An 11,105-nucleotide genomic window follows, 5' to 3' on the forward strand; every position below is an offset into this window, starting at 1 on the left:
TTTTTTTTTAAATCACGAATATAATTTGTTAATTTCATCTAGTAGATGGAAGGAACACAGTCTAACTTCTTCTCTAAACCGTCATGGCCGGCGAGGAGAAGATGATACAAAAAAGACTTGACAGGCTGAGCTTTTGTTTCTTTAATTAAAATTGTCCAGAATTTGATGTAAAAAAAATTGTCCAAAGTCCAAACCGTCACGGCCTGTTGCTGCTCTTTTTTTCCAAGGAATGGAACTGCTCCTGCTGATGTCGGAATCCAGTGTGAGGGAAAACTCGCTTTGTGATTGGCTAACCAAACTGTCCCACGGATCGCAGATCCAAACCGTCCGCTCCTCTGAAATCCGAAGGCTAGCAAACACCCCCCCTCCTTCTGGATTCTTCAGCCCACCCACGCGCAGTTGTATTCTCCTCCACCGATACTTCCATATTCCCTGATCCCCCGCACCACCCTCCTCCTCCCTCTCCGGAGGACTACCATTATCAGAATGAGTCACTAATCTCGCGTCATTTATCTTTTTCTTTTAGTGCAAACGCAACATTTATCTATTTTTTAGGGGTACGCAACATTTATCTTTGATAAGAAATCACAGGCAATGGTCCCCAATGATTGCAAGCCCGACGACAAATTCGGTTAGTGCATTCCGACCTGCTATGGCCCTAGAGTTGTCAGTGATCGCAAATAACTTGATCATCGTGGGATGGGCCTTCCATAGGACGGGCATGTGGCCTATCATGGTTCCGTTCAACACTCATTGGAATTCGCATGGATCCTTCTAATTTCGCTCCTCTCATTTCATTGGTTAATTAAATGATGGATCTGGGTTTGTCTATATCATTTGACAACCAGGTGCTCGATCACGCTTAACTTTTTGAGCAACCAGCCATGGGGGACACCCCGACCTGAAGACTTGATTATATGTAGTATGAAATTGGCTTCTTTAAAAAAATGAAAAGGAGGATTTCCCCGGCCTCTGCATCAAAAAGATGCATGCAGCCATAACGGTTAGCGAAACATACATACAGCCATTGGTTACCACGTATGCATCCACAACTTGACGGTTGTTGAATCAGAAATATTTGGTTTTGTGAGTTATCGTGTCAACTATATTAGACTAAGAACAGTCTACTTAACAATTGCTCCCCTAGTTCATGCAGTGTAATCATGCAGCCTACTGCATATGCCTATAAATGCAACTATGGTGTGCGCACTGAACAACCGGTCGAACTGTACAACTTGATAGTGCATTAAAGAAGGACCGCGCCGAAGATAAAAGGGAGCAGGTGGCCGAGAGCGTGTCATTCGTAGTTGTGCCTTTCTACACCAGCCCTTCTATAGAAGTAGATATATGGAAGAGTGAATCGGGCGGAAGTTGGCAAGTATTGAATCTTGCTAATGGGAATGAGAGGGATCAAGACTAAATCGTTGTTCGAAAAAACCACGCTTGGACTTGAAGCAATCGTCTACTCGGCTGTGTTTTAGGCTAACTCTTCTCTTTATGTTACTCATGTATGTCCTTAAATCACAATTTGAAAACGCAAAGAAATATCAGGTGCGAGTACACACCCTCTAGCCACAAAAGAGGAGGTGGGAAGCTCTAGGAACAGATTTTCCTACTAGTCCTGCGCAGCATTTGACTGGAGAGAAACGCCTGGCCATTTCATTCAGAGTCCTAGACTGTTGCTGTTTCTTTGTCTTTCATTGCTAGCGATGTGGAGGCGTGCAAAACTGTATGTATATTTGGAGAGTGATGGCTCTGTAATTGTATTTGTCGCTTGCCACTGACCTTGCTCTCGTTTCCTGGTATCAAACTAGTAGTGTAAACAAGTTCATTAAACTTCACCAAGCCGGATAAAACAACATCGTCATCAACAAGGCGTACTTCACCAATGACTTCCATTGCGCGGCGCAGCCGAACGTTCAGCCGGTTTGAGACCATCCTCGCCCACCACTAGCGCACTATGATGCGGGTAGGTGACCTGAGGTATCGAAAGGCCTCATCGATCCGGATATCCATGGACGGGCGGCACTAGCGAAGGGGCTATGCGCGTCAAGCGATAGCCGCAGGGTTAACTAGGTCCTTTTATATACAAAACGGCCGTGGTTTGACCGAGCCGTTAACATCCGTTACCTTAGCACTCTTACCCCGTTGCCACGTCAAAAGTCCCGGTCAAGTTGTGTTTAGTGGTATCTGTCAAAGTTTAATTTTCCGTTCCTTGTTTTTGCTAGCTGGCAGTATTGTGGTGGTGTTTTTGCTAATGACCCCAGTATTGTCGTGATTTTATGCTTTTCACTCATTTTAGAGGGTGACTGATCGTGGGCTGGCTAAATGGGTCCGGAAAAGAGGCCTAGTTTACCAGGGGTAGCAGCCCTTAGGACCTCTAGCCCAGGAATTAGAACCCGCAGTGTAGGCTGAACTAGCCTGTAGATTTGATGGCCAAGAATGCACCGATCACAAAAACACAAGGCCAAAAGCCAAGCGGATGTTAGAGGGCTGGGAAGTGGTTCAGTTTTACTGTCGTAAATAAGTACATGACATGTTAATCAGAAAAAAGACTGACCTACCAAATCCTAGAAAAAGTAAAACATCTCATAGTAGTACCACCCTGTGGAATATGGCAGTTTGATGGTGCAATCAATGAGGACTGGGGCGTCATGGAATAAAAGGGAAGAAGCCATCGTGACTATCATTCGTAGTTCTCGCTTTCCACGTTCTTTGTAGAGAAATACCTGTATAGATATCTACTAGAAAGGGTGAATAGAAGGAAGCTCGCAAAGCGTAGAACCTTTACTAATGGTAATGAGAGGAATCAGGAATTAATAGAACATAGTGACATGCCATCCATCGGCAGACGAGCATCAGCAAGATAGTCCCATAAGAAAAACAAGAGAGTGCACGAGCTTCCAAGATGCGTCAATTCTTAGTCTTGCAAATAATCCACGAAACAGGAGGGCAGCCGCATTGGCGGAAGGCGCAGTGGAGCGGTAAACTGCAATAAACATTGCACGGTTATCTTCAAGTGACGCTAAACGCCATGTCACACATGAATATTCCGGACATGAGCTAGATGGATGTGACTGGTATCCGACAACAATGTATGTCTTATCTGTTCCGAATAGGGCGATGCTAGGCGCCGTTGCGCCGGCCGAACGTTTCGGCCGGTCGCACCCTAGCCATCAGATCGGCCCGTCCCGAGCCGTTGGATCCTTATCCAACCAGGTCATCGTCTTCCTCTCGCGAGCGCGTAATGAGCGTCGTCTTCCTCTCGTGAACCCCGTCTCCCCGGCCGCACGCGTCCCCCCTCGTTGCCGCCCCTCCCTCGCCTGCCCTCCTCGTCCCTGGTCGCCATCCTCGCTGGCCGTCTTTCCCGACCGCCTTGGTCGCCGGTCCCAGTCCTCGGTGGCCATCCTCGTCACCGGCTTTGCCCCATGCAACAGCCTGCCCCTGCGGTTGTAGCTTCCATGGCCACCGTTGCAGCTCCGGTGGCAACGACCGGAGCTCACCGGCGTGCTCACCGGTGTGCTTGCCGCGCGCTCATATCCCAGTTGCAACAAAAAATTCGAGCGCCAGGGGAGATGCCCAGTGCTGCAACCGACGATGGAAAAAGCTACAATCGCTGACGAAAAAAGCTTCAACCAGCTATGTAAAAAGTTTCAACTTGTACGACGGAAAACTATGGACGACCAAAGAAAAGCTACAACCAGCGATGAAAAAAGCTTCAACCGGCTATGAAAAAAGTTTCAACTCGTACGACGGAAAACTATGAACAACCAAAGAAAAGCTACAACCGGCGACGAAAAAAGCTTCATCCGACGACGAAAAAAGCTTCAAACCGTGGAGCCGTAAGCTATGGACGACAAACAAAAAGCTACAACCGGCGGTTACAAAAGCTACAACCGGCATTGAAAAAAGCTTCAAACTAATTGTCTTAGCTGTGAATCCCGCGATGGTGATGATGTCGTTTTGCTGCAACCATAGTTGGTTTTGCTACAAATGGCGTTGGAATTTGCTACAACCATTTTCACAGCTACTTGCTGCTGCTCCGCCGAGCTCCCACGCCTGCCCATGGCCATCGTCGCCGCGGTGCTGTTCCGGGAGGAAAAAGGTTCAACGGTTGCAGCTCCGCGCGTGGTGGGTTGCAACTCAGATGTGGTCGGGTCCGACGAGGGCAGGCAGAGCTCCGGTGGCGCGGATCCGAGCAGATCTGGCCGAGGGCAGCCGGATCGGCTGATTCCCATGGCGGTGGCGCCCTGGGAGGTCTCCGGCCGGCGAAGCTTGGCCATGGCAGCGGGGAGAGAGAGAGACGAGCGATGGGAAGAAGAGAAACAGGAGGGAGAAGACGCACGTGGGCGGCCCCCCCATCCTACGTGTCGCTAGGTGAGTCGCTCGGTACGTTCGCGCGTGGACGCGACCGGCCGAAGCTTCGGCCGGTGCCCCGTCGTGAAACGTTTCCCTTCCGAATATATTTATCATGCGAGACCGCGCAGTCATGGATACAAGTGCACGACAGCTGATGTCCAATTTGTTTGATCTGACCCACTCATTCATCTATTTTGGAACGGAGGGAGTATATGTTATACCAAATGGATGCATCTCCATTTTGGTAGCTCTCCAAAAAACTAGTACCATGTATCACAGTCATGGATACAAGTATTTCTCATAAAAAATATAGTAGTACTATTTTCATATAAAAATATAATTAGCTTGTTATTAATTTGCAAACAAGAATACTCCCTAGGCTGTCGTGCACTTGAGAGGAAGCCTTCTTGTGCAGTACATAAGTTTGACGGTTCACTTCATACGCTTCGTAAGGCGCCCCATAATTTCTATAGGACATGCGATATCTCGAGTTAGGAGTCAAATTACAGCCGAAGGGTCCATATATCACCGTCAAAATTGTTTTTATAAAATATTAACCATATACATGTCGACTAAAAGCCAATCTGGCAAACGTTAAACTGTTGGCTTTTACATTATCCTAGAAACCTTAAAATTAGGAGTTACCGGCCGTATAAGATTCCTTCTTTTCCGTGCTATTCTCTGTTGTATCATAACCGCTTTGCTTAATCCTAAATCTGAATATCCCAGAATGATCCATGCATCTACCATCCTTAAGAAGTTGCTCCCCACTATTGCGCATTGTCCACATTAGCATGATGCCACGTCGATGTTCTCTCAGCGTGCAACCTCCATGTCACCGGTCCAGTCAGATCAGCGATTCTGCACATGCGTAACGCTATGCATGTCCACATTACCAGTCCCGCGAAAATACATCCTACATAACTAGAGCGCACTTCTATGATCACCATGAATGTTAGTGGTCTGTTGTTTTACTATCGCTTCAATTCCCAGCTGTTTCGTCCTCCCATAAGCATGTAGGATGTAGCCATGCAATCAACGCGGCAGTCCCCGTCTGTTCCCGTCCTGTCCCATCCTCTCCCCCCTGCCTGAGTCGCTTGCTTTGTGCAGTTACGATCCAGCGACCAAACAGTCCCTTCGAATCTGACGGCTTCATAGCACAAGTACTGGGTAATCAAGAGTCGGCGACTTGAGAGGAGGCCTTCTGGTGGCCAAACCTGTCGGTCGCCCTAGGCTCCACTGGCTGTGTTCGGCAGCCGGAGTTGGGGGAGATGATAGCAGGGGCGGAGCCAGAAAATTGAGTTAATGGGTTCACTCATTAATCTATTGTGAAACTTTAGTATGACTAAGTCAAGTATAATGTCCTATTCCACACTATCATATAAGTTATAACAAGAGTATAGCACCAAAAGGTAGAATTGCAAATTGAAATGTGATAGCACTTATACTTTATACATAGAAAACAAAATACTACAACATTCACACACAAAAAACGCAAGACATATTAGTTTGATGAAATTATAAAAATTTATTGTTTACATGTAGAGTAGTACCAAAATAACTTCCTGATTTCAGGTGCAGCTTCCTGTTCCCGAAAACACCTGCAAAAATTTCTAGTTAGTTTCACAAGTGTATATATAATACCATCAATAAAAAAAGCATGTACTCCCTCGGTCCCAAAATAAGTGTTTTGAGCTTAGTACAAATTTGTACTAGAGCTAGTACAAAATTGAGACACTTATTTTGGGACGGAGGGAGTACAAATTAATCACTCACATCAACTCGCAACTTGTGAAAAATGTATCACTCGCAACTTGCCCCTGTTGTGATCCATGAAAAGGCAGCAACACAAATAAATATGGATCATCTTAATTATATTTCTTTGTACAGATGGTTTCATATGACTACTTAAATCAACAATATTTGATGCACTTTACCTGCGTCTAATGGGTGGCCTTTAAGTGTCCATATCATAATCTGAATCTCATGATTGGTTTCTGCTCGAGAAATATCGCCCCACAGCCAAGATCAATCAAAGTTCAGGAAAATTAAATTAGAAAATTAGTGCAAGGGGCACTACCGCGCTATGCTAAATAGAATTTGCATAAGGTGATGTGATCTCTCAGTATCTTGAATATGTACTGTGTGCCGAGCTGTTGTTGCTTTCTTGCGGGCTTGCTGCTGGAGACGGCGATGCACCGCCGCCGTGATGGGTGATGCGAACGAGAGTCGATTCACAATTGTACAAGACATGGAATTTGACGACCTGACGCACGCAGGAGGCAGTAGCAATTTACTTATGGGCCTTAACTGGGCTACTCACGTGAAGATTTGTGGACTAAAAGGCTTTTAGCTTTCAGTAAAAGTCTTTTAACTCGTGCATTCCAACTTTCGATGGGTGCAGACTTGATTTTCTACTGGGTTCACACACACGATTACGTACATACATGCACGTGGCAGCAAAAATTCGTTGGGTTCACTTGAACCCAACGCTACAACGCTGGCTCCGCCTCTGGATGATAGCAGCTAGGCTGCTGGAGAGTACCATGTAAAGTTGTCCTAGCGAGTAGCGACTAGGGTGTCTCCTGGTGGCGCATCTCGGTGGAGGAGGGTGCCCTGCACATGAATAAAGCCATGTGATTGCATCCTCGTGGTTGTCCCGCGAGCTCCGGCGAGGCCTGCAAGTGCTGCCAGTGCCAGGTATGTGGGGGAGTAGGAGTAGAATGTACAGTAGACCTCTGTCTGCCTGTAGGTGGGTAGACGGCTGTAGGGATTGTGGTGAAGCAGTGGGTGGCTCCTCATCTATTTTCCAATGTTGTTTTCTGATGATCAATGGAGCTGGTAACAGGGCCAATGTGGGAGGAGCATGGGGCAGGCTGTTCTTTGTGAGAATGGCTTTGGACAGTCGTTCTTCGTACTTCTACTATGCATGGGTATTGTTTAGATAATTTGGTGTATGCTAGCTTAGGGTGATATGGTAAATTGGTAATGAAATCGTGGATTACTACTTTTCTCAAAGAAAAATATATTCTATTGTTGTTGTTTGGGATCTTGACGATGCCTCTCTTGGTTTTGGCTGCAGGTCGATCCAGCCGCTGCTTCTCTTAGCTATACCGCATGTGATTAATTTTCTTGGCTCCATGGTCTACGGTCACACTGCTGCTGCACTAATTACGCAATGCAGGTAATGATGCTTCGATTGACTCATTCCGATGGTGTACATCTACCCATATTTTGTGCACCAAGATATTCATGTAAGTAGTTTGCTTCCTTTTTGAGATTCATACGAATTTTGGTCCATGGATTCTATCAAATTAACTCACACACCAACAATGATTTTCTTCTCATATTTAGTTACACTCTATAATTCATATGTAATTAGGACTGTAATAGGTAATGCATTATATAACTTTTGACAACAGGAAAATAGAAAATCTCCCTTTATTTATTCACATTCCTCAGTCCTATTTTTCACCTAATTTTTTCTTATTAGAGGGTTGATGTTATAGACATAATTTCTCATATGCAGCTCCATGTAGAAGATGCAATGTCCTATGTTATTTCCTTATGAAGAAGACACTTTCAATGACGACTTCCCATGCTATATTATCAACCACGCATGCAAGCTTCTCATAAAACTACACACGGTTTCTACCTAAAATTAGTAGTGATGTTACTTAAATTTAGGATTTGTTATCTATAAAGTGATCATGTCCATTTGTAATAGAGTAGAACTTCCATTAATACTCTTCTGGACTGTTCCTGTTATATACCGAATTATTAATATTGTGTACATTAATATCTCCCTTTGTCTTCAATTCTTCTCATATGGATAATGAATAGATCAAGGTTATCTTCTATATGTTGACGTTCATAATCAAAGAAATCATCATGATAAATCTCTGTGAGACTAGCAAGCTTATTCAGGTTGAACCTAAAATTCTCCATTTGCCAATACTTTATTGATCCAAAAAAATGTTCAAAGAAATATAGAATGAGTTATGAGGATCGATAAGCCACAAATTTTTTTAGGGGTGGATAAGCCAAGTGGCGACCCAGGTCAAGCATAGCAAAGTGTTTTGCTCGACGCCTCGATCGTTTGCCTTTTTTAGGGGAACCTCGATTGTTTGTTGCTTCGTGCGTGGGGGCCCGATCAATTCCTGGCTCAACTAGCTGGATGCATCCGCCCATATCTCTCCTTTTAGCGTAAAATGCGAGCGGTCAAAACCAACTAGCCAGGCAGCCGTAACATACATATGTATACATTTTTTCTTTGCTCAGAATCAAGGTATGGCGGCTGACATACCCTGCCCACCGGAGGCCTCCGCCAGTGCTTCGAACACATATGCTTTGTAGTATATGGGCAGTCTTTCAATTAACTAAAGATACTTATTGTACTGTGAAATGGCATCATATGGAAGCCATTTACTTCTTCTGCTAAATGAATTTCTGCTCTTGTAGGTACAGTGGAGAAGACACTCACGCACACCCCCAAAAACTTTGTATTGAATTAACATGTACCACGGCAACCAAACAATAGTACAAACTCTGAATCAGAAGTTATAAGGTGGCCCGTGCATCCTATTGTGATTTCTAAGACCCTTCCGCAGAAACAGAGGAGGAAGTTGGTAAAGTCTAGAACTAGCTGATGGGATTGAGGGGAATCGAGAAAGGATTGAACCTTTAACAGTTCGATGCATATACATGGTTCACAATAATTGCCAGATGTGATCCCAACTTGTGGTTAGATCATGTTCTCATAGATAGGGGGTGGCATTCGGAAGTCTGCTTCCAGTATGTGCCAGTAATCATCGGGATACATCATGTGTATTTGCAGCCAAACATCTGAGCAAGATTGGGCGATAACACCTGCAGTTAGAATACTTCGTGTATCATCGTATGATGGCTAGCGATGCTCAAATGAAAATTTAGTGCTCTCTGATGAAAACACGGATCCCATTTTTTAGAACATTTAATATAGAGGTACATATATTGCAATTGATATTTTTGCCGTGCGGGGTGCTTCTGTACACTCCTCCTTAATAAATATGAAATCTCATATTTTCATGCTTGTACTGGCTGATTGAGATTAATTGGAAGTTAGTTCGCTAACTCTATGGTTACACCATTGTAATCTCAACACAAAGTTCAATGTGTTCGCAATGCCTAAGAGCATCTACAGCCGGACATAGCAAATCCAGCCCCCTAAATGTCTACGGATGCATGTACAGGCAGTGACTGGTCACCCAACAAATCTCCGCTTGCCGTGTACCTCATACCCCCCCCCCCTCCCCCAAATCAATGATATCCATGCAACGTGAGAAACTGTTGATCATCAAACAAAACATAGCGATAGCCGGACATAGATCAACATAAATTACATACATGCATACAAAAAAAGTTGAGACCCGTGCAGCAAAGAAAACAACTTACTGTCACACTTGCAGCAAACTAAATTGCGAGGCAATGGAATGGGAGCAGGGCACCGTGATTACAAATCAGATCAAGTTCCAAGCACGTTTAGCTCACACTTAGTGATCCAGCACAAAAATACCTATAGCTTGACAAATATTACTATACCTAGAGGAACAATTGTAACATCTTTGTAGAGTGGGGCTGAACGCCCAGATGAAATTCATGTCCGGGTGACGCATGCATCGTGTGAAAACTTTCTTGCACTGTGTATTCTGTTTCTAGTACTTAAACAGATATCGAAAAACATCATACCAATGTTTACCAGCGCTACACACTTGCTAAGAGTATAAATTTGATATATCGGTGCTACAGAATACATAGTACCAATGTTTGACTGCAAGAAGAATTTTTTTACTTCATTATCAAAGTAAATCATACACCACGAATTCATCGGTAATGGATATTTAGTCTTTGTATTATTTTATAACATAAATTGTTACTAAATTGCATGTCGTTCTCTGCAAGATTGCTAGTTATCTCTATGTTCCTCCAATTACATAGGCCTGCAACATTCATAAGGTTTGCCAGGTTCCTGGTTGGCTAATTGCAGTGAAAAGATGTAGGGGGCATACAAAATTTAGTATGATAGTCTTTCGGTTTAAATGATGATACATATTGCATTATGTAATGTATTATATGGAGGAGTCCGTATTAGAATCCATAAAAGGACTAATATTTAGAAATGGAGGGAGTACAAAATAAATTTCTGCTCATGCATCAAACAGTGAAGCGAAGCGAAAATCCTTGTATTGAATTAACATGTACGATGACAACCAAACAAGACATATTGGGACTCAGAGAACATAATAGGACATCTGGTGGCCCTTTCTCTCTACACTCAAAAGAAATACTGATGCAATTTGGTACAGCTATTACTTCTCATCCCCTTCCATAGAAAGAACTACAGAAACATATTTGAGAAAGAGTGAGGAGGACATTAGCAAAATATATAACCATACCAACTGAAGCAACATGATTCAGTTATGGGTAAAGCCAATAATAACATGATGGTTACATCATACTAACAATGAGCATGATCTATGTTAGCATGACTTGAGGATATATCAAATGACGGCTGATAATATACAACACCCAAAAGTATCCCACAAGTGCGTGCAAGTAAACTTGGCGGCATGCAACATCTATCGGCAACCAGAGCATGTAAAGATTGTCAAGAAACAATAGAGAGTGTAGAAGTTATACCACCGTATGAGGATTATCTTTTTTTAGTTGCTTGCAAGTGTGAACCAAGAAGCCAGGAGAAAAACTCC

This window comes from Triticum aestivum, chromosome 1B (assembly GCF_018294505.1).
Source record: "Triticum aestivum cultivar Chinese Spring chromosome 1B, IWGSC CS RefSeq v2.1, whole genome shotgun sequence".
Taxonomy (NCBI): domain Eukaryota; kingdom Viridiplantae; phylum Streptophyta; class Magnoliopsida; order Poales; family Poaceae; genus Triticum; species Triticum aestivum.